Below are 20,577 nucleotides of genomic sequence, written 5' to 3'. Positions count from 1 at the left end.
TTGCATAATTTAGATTTGTTTGGGTACAACAGAAAAATGATAAAATGCATCTCTTTTATAAACACAAACACAAAACTGCTGTCCATCTACCGGAACTTTTTATGATTCAGAGGAATACTTGGTCAGTATGTTATGAAGTGGGAAGTTAGTAACAAATCCAAGGTGATGAGAGAGGGGACGGGATGTACTTTGAATGAATACACCATGCTGACTCTACAACGTGAAGGTTAGAAATATTTTGAGCATGTTAGGTACACAAATTAAAGCTGCCCTGAGGCAACTTTAACTTAAGTGACTGGGTGATTTGCTATCACTATGTAACTGCCAAAGCCTCACTAAATTTGGCAACATCACAGGGGTAACCTTTCCATATAGGTGATAATACCTGCACTGAATTAACACTCGCAAACATTTTAGTCAATATGAGAGGCAAATACTGGCCTCACAGGCACTACTGCAAATATGCAGTAACTTAATGCCAGTCCCTTTCTTCCTAGTTCCTGAGAAAGGGTTCCTAAAATTTGCTCTTTAAGTTTATTATAGGCAGAGCAGATACGCCTCTTGTAAGACAGCATTTCCTTTTGCTAAATCCCACTTTCTAGATTGATATTTAGCATGCAGAGTGTTTGCTCAACCCTCAATTATTTTGGAAAGTTTTATCAAAAATGATTCAGCCATTTCTGAAAATGAAATAAAAAAATATATTGGTATGTTGTTTCTCACTATGTTTAATTGAGGAGAGCATGCTTTGGAACAGAAGCATAACATTTGGAGAAGAGATGGCCCTGCTCTGGGGATGTGCCTTTTGCTATCTCTTTGAAAATCCACCCACATTTGGCCAAGCTATAAACCTTTGAATTTTCTCAATTAGCACTAGTTCAGTAAAGACATTTAAGAGTTTGTCAGCTAAATTCTTCAAAGACTCCATCTGTACTGAACATGCTCCAGCCTGCACATGCTGGCATCTGCATCACCCCCCCACAGACAGAGTGCGTGCTGCTCTGGCTCCAAGCAGGACATACTCTGAACAGGCCTTCTCCACTGATGTGGGCCTGACCACAGGTGCTGCACCTGTGTCCTCCTCATGTCACATCCATGTGGGAAGAAGAACCACAGAGAAGTAATGTAAAGCTAGCTGTCATTTTTTCCTGTAATGATTGACTCCAGTGATGGTGGTTACAAAACATTTCAAAGGAGTGCATCACTGTGAGCGAGGCTCCTCTCTTGCAATGAAATGGTGACTATGAGGTCAGATCCTTCATCCAACATGCACCTCACTGGATATAATGTTTCTTGCTAGCTCATCATACTGTGGTCCCAGGATCCCATGTCCAAGCTGCTCCCTCCTTCCAGTTTGCTCCTAGTGCAGTTAATTGCCAGTCACCTTCTCCCTGTGCTCCAACTCCTTTCCTTTACAATCCAAGTCTCTAAAATTCCCAGTGCAGTGCCAGTCTCCTTACTCAGCCAGCTCTCCTTTATTTCCTCCTTTGTTTCTTGGCACCTCAGTCAGTGTGACACAAAGTACATCTTTCTCCTTGGACAGTTTGGTGCCCTCTACATGTATCACTGGAGCCTCCTCCACCAATCCTGGGTACAAGAAGACCTCCCTGAGGGAACAGGTGGCAAAGGACAACAGTTCACTGTTTCAACGCCTGCCTATCACTCTTATCTCAGGAACTCTGAAGCAGCCTTACCACAGTGTGTAGCATCCCTCTACATCACAAATGCAGTCTTATCAGCATGAGATGGTGGGGGATTCATGAGTATGGCTGCTTAAGACAGAATTTTTAGAAGTTTATTTATCAAAACCCAAGAATTATTCAGTAAGCATCTGTGAACTGTGATTTTAACTCAGTCTTAAACCATAGCTAATTTCTTACATTTTTAATACAGGAAGCAAAAGCAAACTTCTAATGTTCACCTGCCAAATTTCAAATCCCTCCCTCTCAAGCATGGGAGCACTAAGACTGTTCAAAGTAAAGGTCTCCATAATTATTTAACACTGATAAATAATGTGTACCATGGTTTCTTCTTCTTTTTTTTTTTTTTTTTTTTGCCACTGTTTTTTCCAAATCTATTTTGTCTGATTTTTTTCTTGAGGTTTTAGCTGTCTTTCAAAGGTTCTGAATTGGACATTGCCATCTGAGATTATCTGTACATGCTGTATCTCAGGATTAGAAACTCAATATTTAAAATCCTAAGATTGGCTCTGTTTATATAGATCTCGACTTTCTATTTTAAGAACACTGCTTTAAAATATAGCTCATTAGATATGTAATGTAAGTATATAATGTGTTAAATAAGACTTCTTAACTGGGTCAAGTATCTTCTGTTGTATGTATCTTTATATTTCTAACTTGTCTGAAAAATTTAGCTTGGTTGTGTAACACAGTATAATTTTTGCAAACTGATAAAGCTTCTATCTTTTTATTTTCTGATCAACTGCTTTCTAGGGTTGACTCTGAATAAGAATGTGCTAACTCATGGTCTTCAGCAGTAGCCTGGCTCTACAGAGCAGAGCAAATGCCAAATAACTTAAGCAGTCAAAGAAGTGAAGATACTTCTCCCCTGGTGAATAATTTTGTATCAGTAAGAAGAATACTTAAAAGAGTACAACACAAGAACTTGTCTCAGAGACAGTGTTTGCACTGCACTGCATTTCGAAAATGTTACGCGGCCCAAAATTGTTACTTAAGGCCCCATTTCTTCAATTTGACTAAAACAAGATGGCACACAAAACAGGGTTTTCTATTGGTAGAAAGAAAACGGGAACCTGAAACAATTAACTGATCTAAAGAATTCAAGGAAAATATATAATGAATTTCAAGTTTGGTGGATTGGTTTGGGCTGGACATTTGAGTAAAGTCATATACCATTCTATTTTCATTTTTCTAGCTTTTTTTCTAGGTTGAGCTTATGGATTCTGGAAAAGTCTTGCTGACTCCTTTCCTGGAAGACTGGCTGCCACTTAAAGTTAGGAAGGAATCCTTTAGAGTTTAATAGGAATGAAATCTTTATGATGGAACTGAAAATGTTGCTGCTGGATCAAATTGTGTACTATAATGCAGCAATGCACAGTGAAACATTCTCACATTTCACACCCAGTGGGCTAGGCAAGCTGTCCAGATTTTGTTTTTCTCCAGGGCTGGTATGCTTACAAGATGGGATCAAGAGCATACATTAGAGTGCACAAACAAACAAAACCCAGCAAGCAGACTTCATAAACTTCGTGGAAAAGAGGACTAAGAATTAAAAATTGTTACAAATAGAAAAATAGTTATAAAGAGTATTTCTAAAATTTTTGTATATAGTCTTTTTAATTAAAAAAATATAAAAGGTGTAGTAGCAAAGCAATATGATATTCTGGTAAAACTCAGAGTTTTTTTTTTTATTATTTTTTATTTATTTTTTTTTATTTTTTTACGCATGCAATTCTCCAAAAATTCTGAATATCAATGTTTTTAAGACAGAAAGCCACCTTCACTGAAATATAAGGTCATTTTGTTTAGAACATAACTTTCTGACATTTGAAGGATTGGAACTGACTGATCTAGAAGATATTTTGAATATTGAATGTTGTAGGAAAAGCAACAAATATTGCTTTTTAAAAGCACAGTTTATAATTCCTGCAATCTCTCCATCAAATCTCTGCATGGAAATCCCGAGCTTTTACTGCATCTTGGAAAAAAAATCTCAAAAATTCACAAAATGATGCTAAGGAAAGACAAGGTCTGAGGCCCATCTTCCTCCCATTAAATTCAATAGAAAATAAAAATAAATCCCATTGTTTATCCATTTGTCTAAGACAAGGCTGTGAATGAGGTGTGAAAATTAAACTATATTCTCAAGCCTAAGGGTGGTCCCTTTAGGTCAGGGCTCTGGCATGTCATTGTAGGAAATGCATGTTGCCGTTTCTGATTGAAGTAACCATTCTGTTGGTAGGGGAGTTCTGTCTCCAGGACTGTCAATCTGTAAAATTTCACAGGCATTAAAAAAAAACAAATCACAAAAATTAAACAAAACCAAAGACTAGGAAAAACATATCAGTGTAGAGGCTCTATTTAAAGGGGAATTTGTAACTGGACTTCTGTGACGTTTCCTGTACTTTAAATGCCTTTCTTTTTCCACTCAGTACATTAAAGGGACATGATCAAGGCTAAAGAACCTAAAATTAAACCTGCCAGCTGTGTTTTGATTTGTGAGCATTCACAGGTCATGCTGTCCCTGGACGCTGCCTTGTATGATCAGTTCTCTAGGGTAAGCAAAATGCTGAAACATAAGGGAGTTCCGATTCCCCTTCTGTATTTCAGTACAATCTTTGCTCTCCTCAGAGTAAATCAGACAGACAGAAAGACAACAATACACAAATAAATGTCTCTAATCTGAGAAACAGCATGGCTTTCTTTTATACTTACCATCTATATTTCATCTTCATTTGGGAAGTTAATAGGTCTTAAGATGTCACACAGAGGTGAAAATATATGCATATTCTCAAACATATTTGATTTTGGGTCTATCAACTGTGCAAGCTTTTATAACATCTGAAAATATCTAAACCTTCATTAATACTGCCAGTGGAGGCTGGTTTTAGTGTCTGAAATTACTCATTAGTCTGCCAATTTTCCACCTAATAACTCATTTAATTACTGAAAAGTGGCTCTAGATAGTTTGCAATTGCTCTATAAAACTTAGTACTAAAATTTCAAGGGGCAGTTTATCTAAAATGCATTTGTCTGACCTCTAATTTCTGGGTGGCATAAACCTAACTAATTTGTTTTCATAGGTCAAGCGGTCATACATAGAACTGCATAGTTTGCATATGCTTACGATCTTTGCATGTGCAAATCAGAGCTTTGAGTCAAAAAGCTCAAAATTAGAGGCGGTTTTGGATAGTTCAGCCTTATAAACCTGCCAGATGAGCTTTGCTTTTGTCAGAACAATCATCCAAATGAGTCAGTCAAACAGACATGGGTGTGTTATTGCCCTGTAATTAAGAGTTGACAAAAATCTGTAATTTTCAAAATAATAATTGAAAACACATGTGGAAATGTTACATAAAAGCTACATTTAATAATGGCAAAAGCCGCCTTCTTTTCAAAGAGATACAGATTTTGAACTAAAGCCTCCAAGAGAGCCAACTTTTTTTTTTTTTTTTTAAATTACTGTAGCAATTTGAGCTTGGAATAGCATGTAACCCTGCTCAAGAAACCCTACAAAACATCAGCTCAGAGGGAGTGGTAACAGGACTTTAAATCATCTCTCTCTCATAATTCCAAGATGGAGAAAGGATTGCATAGAACCAGAACAGTTCCAGCTCCTCCTTCACTGAACCTGTTGTCTCATTCCAACAGATCATGGGATCCAAATGCATCTATTTCAATTCTGTGGGGGCACTGTGACATGCAATACTCATCCTCTAGCCCCTTCCAACTCATGCTCAGTCTCCTGTACATCTATCTCCTCCTGTGCAGATGGAAAATCTTCATGACTATTTGAGTTGTTCAAGGGAACACTTTATCAGAGAACAGGAAAGGAGCAAACAGGGATATACCATGGACAAAGAAAAAATTTTGAAAGTAACTGAAGGAATTTCCTTGTTGATTGCCTTTCCTATCCTGTCCTCCATTTAAATTTCAAAGGCAAAATAAAGGCAAAATGATATTCAACTCAGTTGCTTAAAACATTTATACTTCATGCATACTCTGAAAGACAAAAGCTCCAAGTTCTTAAATCAAGACATACTTGGAAGGTTTAGGGAAATTGATGACATCTAGGATTTGTACCTTAAACACTGATCAAGGAAACATTAAAGCTAAATTAAATCTATGAAGTCCAGCATATTTGTATCACTTAAGCTGCATTATACAAGGTCTGTACAAGGGATAGATTTAGCTTTTTCTTTTGCCATTTTGGTTTAATTCTACAGCTCTACAATTTTTGTGACAGCAAATTCTTGATTAATGTGCAGTGACAATGCAAAATTCTAAGCATGAATTAAGGCAACATTATGCTACACTCACTCATTTATCAGGAATCATAATACACAATTCTAGTGGCAACTACTCAGTCACCAGAGTGACATCATTGGTTTAATACGCTTAGAGCTGCTGTTTAAAGTGAGAAAGCAAGTGTATTGGCATTGCATTAATAACATTTTGCTGTAATCATAAGCAAGCTTTGCTAATATCTATTAACCAGTCATAAAAAAGTGGTAGATGCCAAGTGTAAAAATGTTATTGATGTGATATATATTACAAGGTAACAGTGGCAAAGTAAGATCTAGCATTTTGCCATTTCATCCATTCACTTGCTAATCAGATTAAAATAAGGAAATCTGATTTTTGCTCTTAATTGTTAACATGATTTCTATGTAACAATACATACCTTATTTTATGCATTCACTTATGTGCATGTTTCTGTGCATACACACACAATACAGCTCATATTTTTATACACATGTATATTTTCACATACAAGCACATATGCTTCAGAGCTTTCCTTTTAGTGTTTTTCTTGAATCTTCACATGAATAATATCTAGCATCATGGACCTTGAACACTGATGACTCTGGTTAACGCTTTTATCCTTTGCTTGAAATTACAGGATCAGTCTAGCCAGAATTTATGAGAACCAGACCCCAGACCTCACATAGCTCACATATTAGACCATTAGGCATCTAACTACCTCTGAACAATTTCAATGCATTATCTTGCCTTCTCCCTGGGGCACAAACTTCACTCGTCCGTACTTTTAATATATTTTGTCTGCATGAAGCAGATCGAGTTATTACATGCCAGCAGATCACGACTTACAGAAATCTCAGTGTTCTACAGCAACGCAACTAATATCTCTCTCTTCTCCATGCTGAGATAGTGCAGTAAAGAAATGGTCAATTGTGCAATTTTCAGTAAATTAATTGATAATGTACTCAGTGCAGATTTGCTGTTTATGCTTACAGACAGGTTAATTAAATATTTCCACCCTGGAATACATTTGTATGTATATATATATGCTGATGTAACCCCATACATTTTCACATAGCCAAACAAGAATTTGCCAAATTGTTTAGAGCACCGCTACGGCAATTCACATAAATATATTGTCCCTCTGCTGTGAGAGGTTTTATACTCACTTTTCAAAGGCAACATAAAAACAGCACATTGTTGCCAAACATATATTTGCATTTTGACACTGAAGTGTTTCGTTTTGCTTTCTTTTTAAAACGAAAGTGAAATATAACATAAAGTAAGATTAGAAATCAATTGACTCGTGAACTGTCCTGAACCTTTTACCTGGGCTGCAAGGCCATTACATTCTTCTCTTTCATTAGTTTTTTTGCTGGTGCAAGGCTGATCAGGAAATGAGGGTGATCCTGTCTCCTCCCTAGAGGCTGTTCATCAGCTGGCTCAGTTTACAGCAGTGAAAAAAACAAAACACATTGGAAATAAGCAAACACTCAGACACCTTATATTTTTCTTTATGCATTATGATCATTACTATAATAATAATATTAATAGCAGAGGACAGTCAGGGAATTGCACAGGTTTTGGAATTTTTTTACTGCAAAATGATATGCACATATTCTTCCCACATTTTAGTACCTGCCTTTATAACCAGTTCTAGCTAATGAAGTGATTTTGTTCTGAATCTGCTAAATGAGTTTCCTTTATAGCTTGCATTCTCAATGAAAAGAGCATTACTCATAATAATTCTGTATTTCAAATTTAAATTCATTGTTAAAAATAAACAGAGAAGTAGAAAGTTGGTGCCTCCTTTCCAAAGCAGTTTGAAGCCCTGTTCTGCAATGTGCTCAGTGCCTTCAGAGAGATGCTGAGCCCCAGAGTGCCTGCGAGAGAAAACAGGGACCCTTGGCACCTCAGAGAAGGCACTTCACACAGCACAGCATTGGACACTTAATTCCTGACTAAAACAAACTCCATCAAAAGGTCATCAGTCCTGGAGACTAAAACAGTTTTGATGAAGTCCAGTCTCCTACTCTGTTGACAAGCGTCTCAATTATTTTCAACAGCTCTTGGTGTCTACACTGGAAGAATGCAGAGCAATCATCAGGCTGAGGTAACCACAGGTCCCACAGTGAGAATCTGCAGAACATGCACACTGAGCGGCACTTTAGACAGCTATTTTTTTTCACCTGAGGTAGGAATAACTAATGATGTATCCAAGTTATCAGCTACACGTTTTGACATACCAGCAGTGCATGAACTAATGCCTTGTAACTGCAGTGCAAGATGAAATGGCCCCTCAGGATAAATTCTTTGGAAGTCTATCTGAGCAAAGCAATGAGGTATCTAGATGGAAACATCTAGAACTTTTAAACAGGACTGGATAGGACTTAACCTGCTGGATTTTCCTACATGCTGTACGAATCAAATGAGGCAAAGCCTGGCTGGCACTGATTGGTTCTATCAGTCTCTGCCAATCCACCTTAACATTCAGGTTAATTTATGATGCAGGCTGCAGAGAAGAAAATACCATACTCTTCTCCTTACACTGCTTTGTTCTTGATGGCAAAACTGCACATACCTCTCTGCACCATATATACCATTACATATTAAGCCGTCTCAGATTTTTCTCCAGCCACTTTCTTCCCCAGCTCCATGCCCAAAGCCATGCCTCTCTCCCTCTTTTCAGAAAACTGCCAGGTAGAGCCTTGGACATACACAGGCCTTTCAGAAACCCAACTGACATCCTCCCCTATCAGAGTAAGGACTCTGGTACTTCTTTCTAGCTGCCTCCCCAGTACTTCTCTCCAGCTGCCATCCACCCCACACACTTTGGGGTAGCTGCTACCCAAATTTCCCACTTTCTCTGGTACTCCTGTGATCACTGGAATCCCCTAAATACCTAGACTGTCTCCAACAGTAGATGCCAAATTCCATCTCTTACTTTTGCAGTTACAGCATGCTGATAAGAGGCAGACCTCTTGGTTTCTTGAAAGCAAGAACTAACGTTAAAGAGAATCATTATCCTGAAGAATCTGCGGAACAAGCAACAGCGAGGTGTCCTCTTAAGAAGTTATAGGGCTCCCTTTCTGAAATGAAATTAAATTGCTCTAGTAAAGAGTTCCAAAAAAAAAAAAAAAAATCCACTCCATACTTTCATCAATGAAAGATAAAAAAAATGAAGTTAAAGGTAAAAACCCTTGTTATAGTTCTAGGAAACAGATCAAAACATGTTAAATTCTGCAGTACTGTGGTGTTTTCACTCCTACTTTTAAAAGAGAGAACGGGCCTTTCTCTCCAATATAGTATCTAGAGGAAAGTGTAGAAAGTTCAGTTAAAGTTGACTAAACTCAATATTCCATGCCAGCTAAAAAATGTTTGCAGACTTGCACTTCACAGATTTTTCTAGTACTTGCATTTGTGTGAATTATTTCCAATTTTCTTTACACAGATGTACCACTAATGCTAACTATTCCTGGTGATCAATCTCAACATGTTTTGTCCCTCGTGGCATTTATTTAACCTTGGAAGTCTCACTGGACACCGCAGAAGAGGACATGAGTAAAGGACATAAGGATAGGCTCAGAACAAATGAGATCTCCATGTTTATTGCTTGATAATTGATTTCTACTATCTTCAGTGCTACCCCCACGCTTAAGTTCTGCACTAGGGTGATGGTAGAGGACTGTGATAGATAACAGCATCTGAGAGCTCCCTGAAACTTAACCTAGAAAGACTATTTCCCCTCTAGACCATGGCAAAAGAGACTATTACTCTGATTACAAGAAAATTAAATGAAGCCTCAAATCTAACTCTCGGGACATGCTTCTAACTGCAGAAGGTTGCCTGCAATCTATTTACACTTACTTGAGGTCAGATTTACTGCCTTCTGGAAGCATGGGAATGAATCATATACCTGTGGTCATATTATTTATATAAGAAACACATTCTTCCCAGCTATACAGCAGTTTTATAGACTTTCATCTTCTCAAGACTCCAGTGCATGTGACCCTCCATGTCGGGTCAATGCAGAACAAGAGAAGGGGGAGAGTTGTGAGGGAGGCACATATCCTCTCACATAATGGTAGAGAGTCTGTGTTCCAGTTATGTCTTTGTCAGGGCCCTTATGATTGCTGGAGCCACATCTATGAAGAATATGAACAGCAGCCCAGCACAGCAGCTTTGCTCCCCTCCACAATGTTCCAGGGCCCAGGCTGGGGCTGACTGACAGACACAGATTGGGCTGTTGAGGTCTGTCTGGCACAAGGGATCATAAAGCAGAAGAGAAGAGCCCAAAAGAAAAGCTGCAAGTGCATGACTTGTTTGCTGAAAATACATGGGACAGTGTGAGAGAAGTCAGACAAATGTCTCTATCTCACTGTACAAGATTTGGCAGGTCTGCTAAATGTAGAGCTCGGCAGCCTATATAGCAGTCTATCTATGCCATCCAAGTTCAGCTGATTATTCACTGCAAGGCCAAAAAGAAAAAAAACAGCAAAAGGAGGCAGTGAAGTCATACTGCTCTCCTTCCAGCTTCAACTTGCTCTCCCATACCACATTTGGATTTTAACAGAATCTCTGCAGGTACTGTAGATTCTGACACAATAATTGCAGAGAGGATTTTTTGCATTTTAATTTGTTATGTAAAAAGACAAAAAAGTGTTAGTTGCATTTGGTTAGTTCCATTTTCAAGGCAAGGCTGGATCAGGCCCCGGGCAACCCGATCTAGGTGTGCATGACCCTAGTCATTGCAGGGGTGTTGGACTAGATGACCTTTAAAGGTCCCTTCCAACTCCAAGGATTCTATGATTCTATAATTTATTGAAATGTAGATAGGCCTATATAACAATGACTTCAGAAATTGCAAAAATTATACATTTACTTCAGTATTTTATTTGATCATGTGATGCACTTTTCTGTAAAAGGACAATTCACTATCTTAAACTTTCCCCGCTATTTACAAACCAAAGTTTTTGGAGGGAATTTGGAACTTTAGGACATTGTGTTCTACTTGAATACTAAGGCCCTTTCAAGCTAATGGGGTTGTTCAAATTACTTTTGCCCATCACTTTCACAGTCACTGTACAGCTAATAATCCTACTTTGAATGTTAGAGTATGCCCTAACAGGGTACTTCTGATAGGACGAGGCTGAAGAATAACAGAATTCTCATGACTCATCCATAGTATTTTTTAGTTTCTGCTCAAGGTATTTCTTGCTTGCCAGTGCAGTGCACCTGTTTTGATGATCTACTCTTGGAAGTTAATGGAGCCTGTGATCTTCCAGATGGCTGTGGAAAAGAAGGCCATGTAGTCAGCAGACCTCTATATTGATAGCCTGATGACAATTTCTATTGATCTCTTATCCCAAGCAATAATTCACAATTCTTACATTATCTCTTATCAATTAATTTGCATCCATATGTCACTTGGTTTACACAACATCACAGATGATTAATATCCAGAATAATTTTTTTTTACATTTATGTATTAAAAAATAACGCTGCTACAGCTCTCAACAACTGCATGAAAGTAGGAGAAAATTAATATTTTAATTAATGTTTATTTTGAGAAGAAAAACTTTTTGAAGATAGAAACAAGATTTTGATGAAGTACAAGGGATCAATTCTTTTCCACAGGAGAACCTGTAGCAATGCTGTGTGAGGGGAAAGATTTCCATGTTAGCCTTCACCAGCTACTGGACAGATACTTCAAGGGCCCACAAAACATATTGAAGAGAGAAAAAAAGAATAAAGTATTTGTTTAGGGTAAAAAGGGACAACGTAGAAAGGGGAGAACAGGTTTATTCTGTTGCCTAGTTTCCTCACTTCGCATCATGTCAGTCTAAAAAAAAAAATGTTGTTAGTATTCTTTTATTTTTTAATGTGGTGCCTGAAAATCAGGCACTACTGAGAGGAAATATACTAAGAATCAGGCAGCCATCTTTATTCATCCTTTATTCTTAGTTGTCTTAATTTGAGACCCCCAACCAGGATACATTACCACACTCCGTGCAGCACAAATCCATGTGAAGACAAAGGCTAAAACAGTAACAGCCACAGGTGACCTGATTTTCTTAGTTACTAGATATTCATGTATCCTATGGATTTTGTAATAAACACAGGGATTTAGCTTTAAGGAAACCGGGCCATTTTATTTATTTTTTCCCCAAACATAACTTTCAAAATATTTTCCCACTTTATCTGACCAAGCAGTTGTTAGGGGACAATACTCCACTATGATTGTTAACCATCACATTGCAAGCTCTGTAAAACCCTTAGAGAAAATATAAAGTATGAATGTTAATCATGGTATCCTCTCCAAGTTCCTGTTATCTATCTAGAGTTCCTCCTGGAACTTCAGCTGGATTTCATCATGTTTCCCCTTACTTCCTGTGCTACATAGTTCTGTATTTTTTTGTGCGTGCGCTTTATTAAGAGAAGTGAGAGGTATCATCACAGAAATATCTGCATTTGAATGATAGGTGAAACAATTCCTGTAAGATGACACATTGATGATTCCTGTATTTAGGTATGTTAACAAGATTCAAAATTTCATTGCTTTCTACTTAATGTGCTGTTTACAGTAGGCCTAGAAGTCAGCAAAAAAAAAAAAAATGCATCACTGGACTGGGAAAATGCTTTTTGTTTGCCCCAGGAAAATATCCATTGTATATACATATCATGATGCAGGCTTTAACTATATGAATACATTTAATTTTCTCTCCTCTCCAGTGAGAGGATACGGGCTTCATTCACCACAAAGGATATACATACAGAGTAGAGCTGAGAACAAGGAGACTATCTGACATTCTCCAATTCTGAAGTCCTTCACTTAGCAACCTATGAAATGTCCTTTGATCTTAGCTATTGTTTGTATGTGTGGTCATTACACTGTATCAGGAAAAATCTGAAGTTGTATTTAGTTCTTGAACATGCAAAGTAATACTGTTATTTTGTGACATAACTTTCCTATTGTTTCTCAGTGGTCTCACTAAATGGCTGTATTTTAAACTTTATACTGTCACCATAGCCCAAACTCTCTAAAAGTTCAGTCTTGGTAGATCCCTAATTTTGGTCACTGCCTCTGAGGATCCAGTATCTGAAATACCTGCTTAAAAATCTGAGCTAGCTTGCCACTGCATGTGGTATGCAACCAAAAGTATAAGTATTTCACCTGATATTTGTTACCTTATTTAATGGCTTAGAAACTTCAAAACAAATTATCTAAATACTTCCAGTGTTACATTTTTATCTCAAGGTTTATGGCTGTAATACATATCACAGTGAGCACTCTACAGCTTTCAATCCCTCCCTTCATCTAGAGGAACACGCTTCTTAACTTCTCACAAGTAAAACTTTTCCCTCAAAATAGTTATGCCTGTTAAACATATATAACAAAAATAGCCTTTGTAAAAATGTAATGTATGTTGATATAGTGCTGATGCAGGCATTCATTATGAAAAGCTTTCCCATTCACTTAGCATGTAAATATTGGAAAATTGAGTCCTGTTATAAATTTGTCGAAAAAATTCTAAAGCTATGCTGTATAGCATATCCAACCTTCATTTTTTGCTGTCATCTCTGACACTGTCTTGAATCTGAATCAAACTAGTGACCTTACCATCCAGCATCTGCACTGCATCCTCTGTGCAAATAATTCAAAGTCTCCTTTGATGGCTAGGTTTGTATAGAACCATACATAATAACAAGGGATGAGTTTTCAACAGTACTCACCTCATTCACTAAGTTTGTTGAGAAACAGAGGCCCTGCACTCAAATAAATGTTCACCTCACATACCCTACCCAGAATCTCACTGACATATTTGCTGTTTGTCTCAGCCAAAAGAATTGAGGAGAATTTCATCTGAGCAATTTGCAAGACTGGTTTGCTACTACACCTTGTGCAAAGGCTTGGATAACTATTTCCCTTGAGCAACTCTTATTCAGAGAAATGTCAGTCTTCAGGCATCTCTGACAATCTTCAAGGGCAATTTAATTAAAATATTTATCTGTTAAACAAAAAAATGTTCCAGACTCTAAGCCTAGCCTTCCTATACCGAAAACGTATATCTCTGTTGGCTCCAGCTCTCAAGGAAGACTCTCCATTAGCTTCTTTGCTACTTGGATCAAGTCCTAAGTGTATATAAATCACGTCAAAAGAACGCACAACATATTTTATTTGTAGAAGATATTCATGAGGAGTCACATCAGTGAATTATCTATCACCATTAACAAATCATGCATATGTGACTACACAGGTCAAACTTGCCTGTGAACCAATGGACACACCAATTCTGCAGTCCATCCCAATTGCATACACAGTTTCCAGAGGTCTGCCTCTGCTCGTTTCCATTAAGTAAACAGAAACTCCCACCGAAGTTTTAAATAACTTCTAAACTGCTCTGGGGAATGTAAACTGAAGCAGTTCTGGTGACAGCAAAATCAGTGTAAGTGCTGTCTTTTTTTTTTTTTTTTTGATCTGTGGTTCACACACCAAGCTTAATCCTTTTCATTTACAGTTTTGTAATACTTGCACTGTTACTTGTTTTGTTGTCTTCTAGCTTCCAGGCTAAAAGAAGAAAGTTAATGTTTCAGTATAGGAAAAAGACCTCAACCAATGATGCATGTAAAGTGTTGCTATGTTGATTGAGCAGCTGGTTTTTTTGGTACGTATCCCAGATGTTTCATCAGTACAGCAACACCTTACATTATACTGACTCTGAAGATCTTAGACCAGTCCCACCTGGCCATATCCTTAGCCTGGAGATCTCAGCCTTAAAGTACCTCTCATTACACAATAAGCCTTAATGATTTTATGACCTAACATTTTTCCTTCATATAATTTAAGCAAGGTGCAGAGGCAAACTACTAACATCTGTTATCAATACACTGTATTTAGAGATTTGGATTTATCAGGTATCTAGTTTCTCTAACAGTACGCATGGAGGCATTTTTAATAGCTTACAGTTAACAGCAGTCATTTAAGCTATATCCATAGAAATATTCATATCTATCATTTGCACAGCTGTGAATGAGTTTCAGAGTAGTCTACTTTAATTATTATACTATCAATTTTATTTACTGGAAATTATGTTTTAAACAACTGGATGAACAAAGGTAATGCTTTAAACATTTACAAAACAAATAAATCTGAATTCATATCCTAAACTGGCCAAGCACAATGATGTAGGAGAGTGGTTCCCAACCAAGGGGTCATGATCCCAATTCAGGTCATGGCATTAAAGAGCTAGGGTCATGAACCTAGCAGAAATTTGTCATGGTACTGTGGTTTTTTTTGTTGTCGGTATTCCACATCATAACATCATGTAAAGCACTGGCAGTTAAAGAGTTAATGTCCTGGTTTTTTTGCAGACTGCCTTTTTTGGGTGCTTGGTTTTCCAAGGCAGAGAGGAGGAAGGTGCTTGGTTTTCCAAGTCAGAGAGGAGGAAGGTGCAGTGCCCAGGGGTCTTTGTGCCTCGAGGGGGCTGGTGAAGCCACCTGGCAGACCGGGAGTTCTCTCTTCGTACGCAGCGAAGAAGCACATGGTCCCCCTGCAGTTTACAGAGTAGGAATCTCAGCTTTGAACTCTGTTTTGATTTGCTGGCCTCAATTTCAATATAATATTTAGTAAATTAACGTTCCTCCTCAGATTGGTGCTGCTGTTTTGTTTTAGATCCATCTAGGATTTCCCTACCTTTCCCCTTTGTCTTCCCCAGGGCGTGAGTCCGCAGGTTCCCTGCTGCATTAGCCAGGAGACCAGTCTGGACCGGCCCTTAAACTGCTGACACTTTTCCTCCCTCCTTTCTATCTTTTCCAGGCCTGTGGGCCCACTGTCTCCCTGTCACAGACACTGATCCATAGATAACACTGTGACAAAATTCAATTGCAGAATTGGGCTTTGCCACCAGAAATAAAGTCATGAGTCCAAAAGACCAACTGAAAAGATACTGATGTCACGTATAACAGTGAAGTCATAGTATTGCTAGACCTCCTGTCTCTCTGATATCCATTCAACAGATAAAAATCTAGCTGTTTTAGAATCAATAAGCAGGAAGGTAGAGATTCTCAAACACAGGATTAGTTACTGGTCTCAGCCCATTGATGATGAACCTTGATTTTGGAAACAATAAAAGAAATCTTATCCTTTTGTATACTATACCTTCCCACCAAGAATTTTATTCACATAGCTACTGATTTCTATAATAAGACGCAGAATCAATTTTCTGGTAATATTTTAAGTGCTTCAAAAAGTTGAGTGGGATCTTTATCTAAAGACTTTCACTCACACTAACACTGTCAAAGGTAATTTAAAATTCTTGAAGTTTTTAACCGTTAAAAGATAAAGTTTGCTATTCACTGGAAAATTACTAAAACTATTTTAGTTTATTTAGTACAGGCATTACAGATACTGATTCAACCCCTACTTCTACTCCCCACCCTCCCAGAACAAAAATTAAAAAAAAATCTGATGGCTTGGCTAATTTACATGAAAAAAACATAACTACAAAATAACATCCTAAGAATTAACAGAAAAGCATCATGTTCTTTCTTTTTATATGGTAGGGATCTTCTTAAATTTTTTTTAATATTGGCTTGGTGCCAAGAAAACAAACCCCAAATTATTCCACATGGTTCGTTTCTGGAGATGTCACCTAAACATAAATCAGGGTCAGAGGAAATTGAAGTATTTCCATTTCAGGAAGACTGGTCACAAAAATTTCTCTCAAGGCACAAGCATGGCAAAGACAAGGCGACCGTAAGCTACTTCAGTAACTCCCTGATTACAGGAGCTGTCAGAGGCTACAACAGCCTCAGTTTGAACAGCATTAACTGGAAGACTCTCACAACTGCTGTACACAGACTGGCTGGTGATAGTCTCTTAATAAGTTCAGATAGAAATCAATGGAGACTGTGCTCTGGATATGGCCTGATGCGTATATCCCCAATTTAGGTGTTTTAACAAACCTTAGCATTAGTTATCCACAAGAAAGTGGCCCTTGTAGTGTGTAGGCATTGTGCCCACTTTCTTTTAAGTGTAAGTTCAAAGCTGACTCAAAAATACTTCTACAAATTTTTTTGGATGCATCTGTGTACGTGTAACTAGGAAGTAAAACAGCATTGCTATCTAACCACTGCAGGCACTGATTCCTTCAGTTAAATCCAGTAAAGATTGAAATCAACACTTTAAAGGTTCCTTTCATGGTATTCAGAAAATGCAGCTCATGAATTTCACTGCACAGAAGAAGGGACCTAGTCCTAACTTGCCAGCATAAGACATCAGCACTCTTAAGTCTACACACTACTTACACCATAAATACTTGGTAAGCATACTGGCAAAACTGGATTTCAATTGAGCTATGTCACTTACACCAACTGAAGACGTTCTCCTCACATTTTCTCATACACAGAGGCAAAAAATAGTGAGTTCTTGTTGGGACAGGGGGCAGCACCAGGATAGGCTGCTCAGTCAGAGTTGCTGCAGCTTACAAGCAGAGAGTAGGAATACAGAGAATGCCACATGAGGTGGTGGCAGCACAGTGGAGTGAAAGAAACCTCATTCCAAAAAGTAAGGGGCAAAGAGAGAATCAGTCTTGTTTCTGGACTTTCCAATTAGGATACTTCCAAATTCATAAACACAACACGTGCTTATACACTATAAAAAAAAACATGCCAGCTTAATTTTTTAATCTTTCCTAGATGTCTGCCCCTATACCTACAGCACTGAGATTCATAAATGATAAAGACAGAAAAGATCTAATTCACATGCACATATTTATTAACACAAGGATTTTACCTTGGGCTATTGGCTGAAAACTTGTTTGGTGATTTTTATTCATGCTAGATTCTTATGACCAGGGTGCTCTGCTCATTGATGCAGTCTTGAGATGTCTACACAATTAACTCTTCCTCACCACACATCAGTGGCATGTTAAGTTTTTCCTAATAACCTAGGTGGGTGCATATAGTTTCACCACAATATACAAACTATGTCCAATAAAAAGAACATTGATGGGTACTTTAGTTCATCAAAATTTTACACAGGCTGTACCAAAGAAATAGAATTTAATCATTAAAGCAAGTGTATACCTCAAGCCTATCCCAACAGACTCTATCCACAGAGAAAACAAAAAAATCAAAATAAATCTGAAAGATGATGCACAAGAAAGGGAATGAAAGAAAACAAGATGTTTGCCTGATTAAGTATTTAGATGTGCTCACTATATCAGCTGCAAAGCAGTGTAGCACTTTGCTGCAATCAAGGATGCCCAAGCTTTCCAAAGATTTGAAGAGAAACTTGCAGAGTTCCCTTTACCTTTGAGACCACACCACCTATGTAGCCTAGACTTCTCAGTGTTAAAGGTGACATTGATATGCGCTTGACAAATGTCATATTCCATAGTTACACAAAATTTAATAATTAGATCTAAAACTGAAGTGTCATTTTCTTTTCATTGTTCTCCCTTCTCTCAATGCCAGGAGCTTTGACCAATGCTCCAAACAGATCTAAGCCTCAGCAACCTGCAATTCCACTGTTTTGCAATTCCTAAAGAATTCCCATTCTCAAAATTACTTTAAACTGGAAAGACTGAAATAGATGTGGATGAGACAGCTCCAGTGTTCCAATTCCATGCATGCCAACAGGGTGTTCTCTAAAACCAGTCAAAACCAAGCTTATTTTACTCTGCTACACTTTAAAGGAATCACAAAGACACTTGCCACTTTGACAAATGACCTCTGATTAATCCTGTTGCAACAGTTTAAATTTCTTAAAAACCAGGTCAACAAAATTCAACATCTTAAACTGCTGATGAAACTGAGTGAAGGCTCAAAGTGAGAAACCAGGTGGGCAAAGGCTTTGTAACTCCTTTCTGGCAACTTCTTGTTCCCTGTGAGAACATAACTTCTTAAAACACTCCAGTAAGATTCACTTTTCTGTGAAAGACCACAGTAAACAAACAGAAATTTAAAGATAGCACATAGAAGCCAGAATTATCCAATGGAAAATACTCCTAGCAGCCAAGTTCTGTACATTAAGATGTTATTTTTCAATAAAGCACAAGAGAATACAGTATAACAAACAGATTTTTCACTCTCACATCTCTCCATCATTGATCATGACATTGTTTTCTACATTCTTTGAAATACTAATATAATATGACAGAATTTCTAATTTTACACATAGTGCCATAACATCTTTCAAACACTTAATAAGAAATAGTTCAGGTAAAAATGAGTTATTTGCTATGTAATATTGCATACATAGACCTTAGCAGAAGCTTCTAGGATTCATGAACTTGATAGCGCACAGTGAAATTTGACTTTTAGAAGTCCATTCATATGACTTTGCTGTCATCACATATGGCCTTTGCACCACAATCATTTACAGACTATAACAGAAAACTGTTAGTCCATGTTACAGCCTCCTTTTCACTAATTCTGCATTTAACTGGAGTTTAGAATAGTATAAATTACACCCATATTAGACTCAGTGTACAACTTTTATATACTGCCATAAAAACCTTTTTCTAGCACTAACGCACTACCAGGAGAAAATAGTACTTAACTAATACCCATAAGATCTTTGGTGTTCTCACTACACACAGAAGTAAACACAGATTGTAACATGATGGAAAACACAACAATGACAACAGAGCAGCAAGATCCGAGGCTACAGGGAGTAACAATCCACTCAAACATAAAAGCAGTGGGCACAAAAAAATAAGAGAAAGAAGCTGCTTACCTTCAGAAGGCCTGCAAGGTCCTTAGGCAGGCAGAGATCTCCAGATGAAATACCCTCACCTCCGCTGCCAACCCTTAAATGAGGTCTGGGAAGGGGTAGATCCCCGCTCCACCCCCTTCTGGTCACTCAGGTGCATTGCATGCACGTGAGTTCCCCTAGGTTGGCCCTGCCTTCCCACCAGGTGCTCAATCACTGGTTCAAGCCATGACTTAGCATTTCTGCTACACAGGTAAAACATGCTGCAAACAGGGTTTAAGTTTACATGATGTTTACCTAAACAAGTCAAATTCTTTAGCAGATTCTATTAGAGGATGTAGGGTTGTTGAGGATATCATACATGCACACAGTCACTTGCATGGGCAGTGCAATGACACTGTGATTTGTACATTTAATATGAACCTCTTTCATATACAAGTGATTGTGTGCAAAAAATCAGCTTGCGCATTCACATTCAGAATACTCACGCCAGCCTCTGCTATACTGCTACTCTTACCACTAAAACAGCCTAGTGGGACCAGAAAACATACGTGGCATGGTTTTATGATTTTCGGTTATTGGTACTCCACATCATAACATCATGTAATGAATGTACCTGGTTCTCAGAAGAGAAGGACTACTACATCCCCCACGGTACTTTGCTTCTCTGTTACCATTTTCCAGCCGGAGGGAAAAGATAAAAGCTCACAGTATAAAAACTTGGAGATCACGAGACCTCGTCCCTTTTTCCGCCATCTCTCGTCTTGGCAGCACCTCGCTCTCCAGCCGTCTTATCATCGGTAGTAGAGTAAGGCCTACCTTGGTTTTGGGACATTCTCTCTCTCTGTATTGGATTTATCAGCTTAAATTGTAATTATATTGTATCATAGTGTGTTG

At 38.0% G+C, this 20,577-nt stretch overlaps 1 protein-coding gene and 1 long non-coding RNA gene across 9 annotated transcripts in view; both read right to left on the bottom strand.

Annotated features, from left to right (window-relative positions):
* Nucleotides 1–20,577, bottom strand: part of MEIS2 (Meis homeobox 2) — a 170,842-nt gene that overhangs the window by 79,513 nt on the left and 70,752 nt on the right. The gene's annotated exons all lie outside the window — the stretch shown is intronic.
* Nucleotides 3,427–19,759, bottom strand: LOC110401786. Its single transcript, XR_002440604.1, has 3 exons — nucleotides 19,705–19,759; nucleotides 7,293–7,401; nucleotides 3,427–3,969 (listed from the first exon to the last, which is right to left on the bottom strand). It is a non-coding gene; the product is annotated as an uncharacterized LOC110401786 (long non-coding RNA).

Source organism: Numida meleagris, chromosome 6, assembly GCF_002078875.1.
Source record: "Numida meleagris isolate 19003 breed g44 Domestic line chromosome 6, NumMel1.0, whole genome shotgun sequence".
Lineage (NCBI taxonomy): Eukaryota > Metazoa > Chordata > Aves > Galliformes > Numididae > Numida > Numida meleagris.
This window is presented reverse-complemented; position numbering and strand designations above follow the sequence as displayed.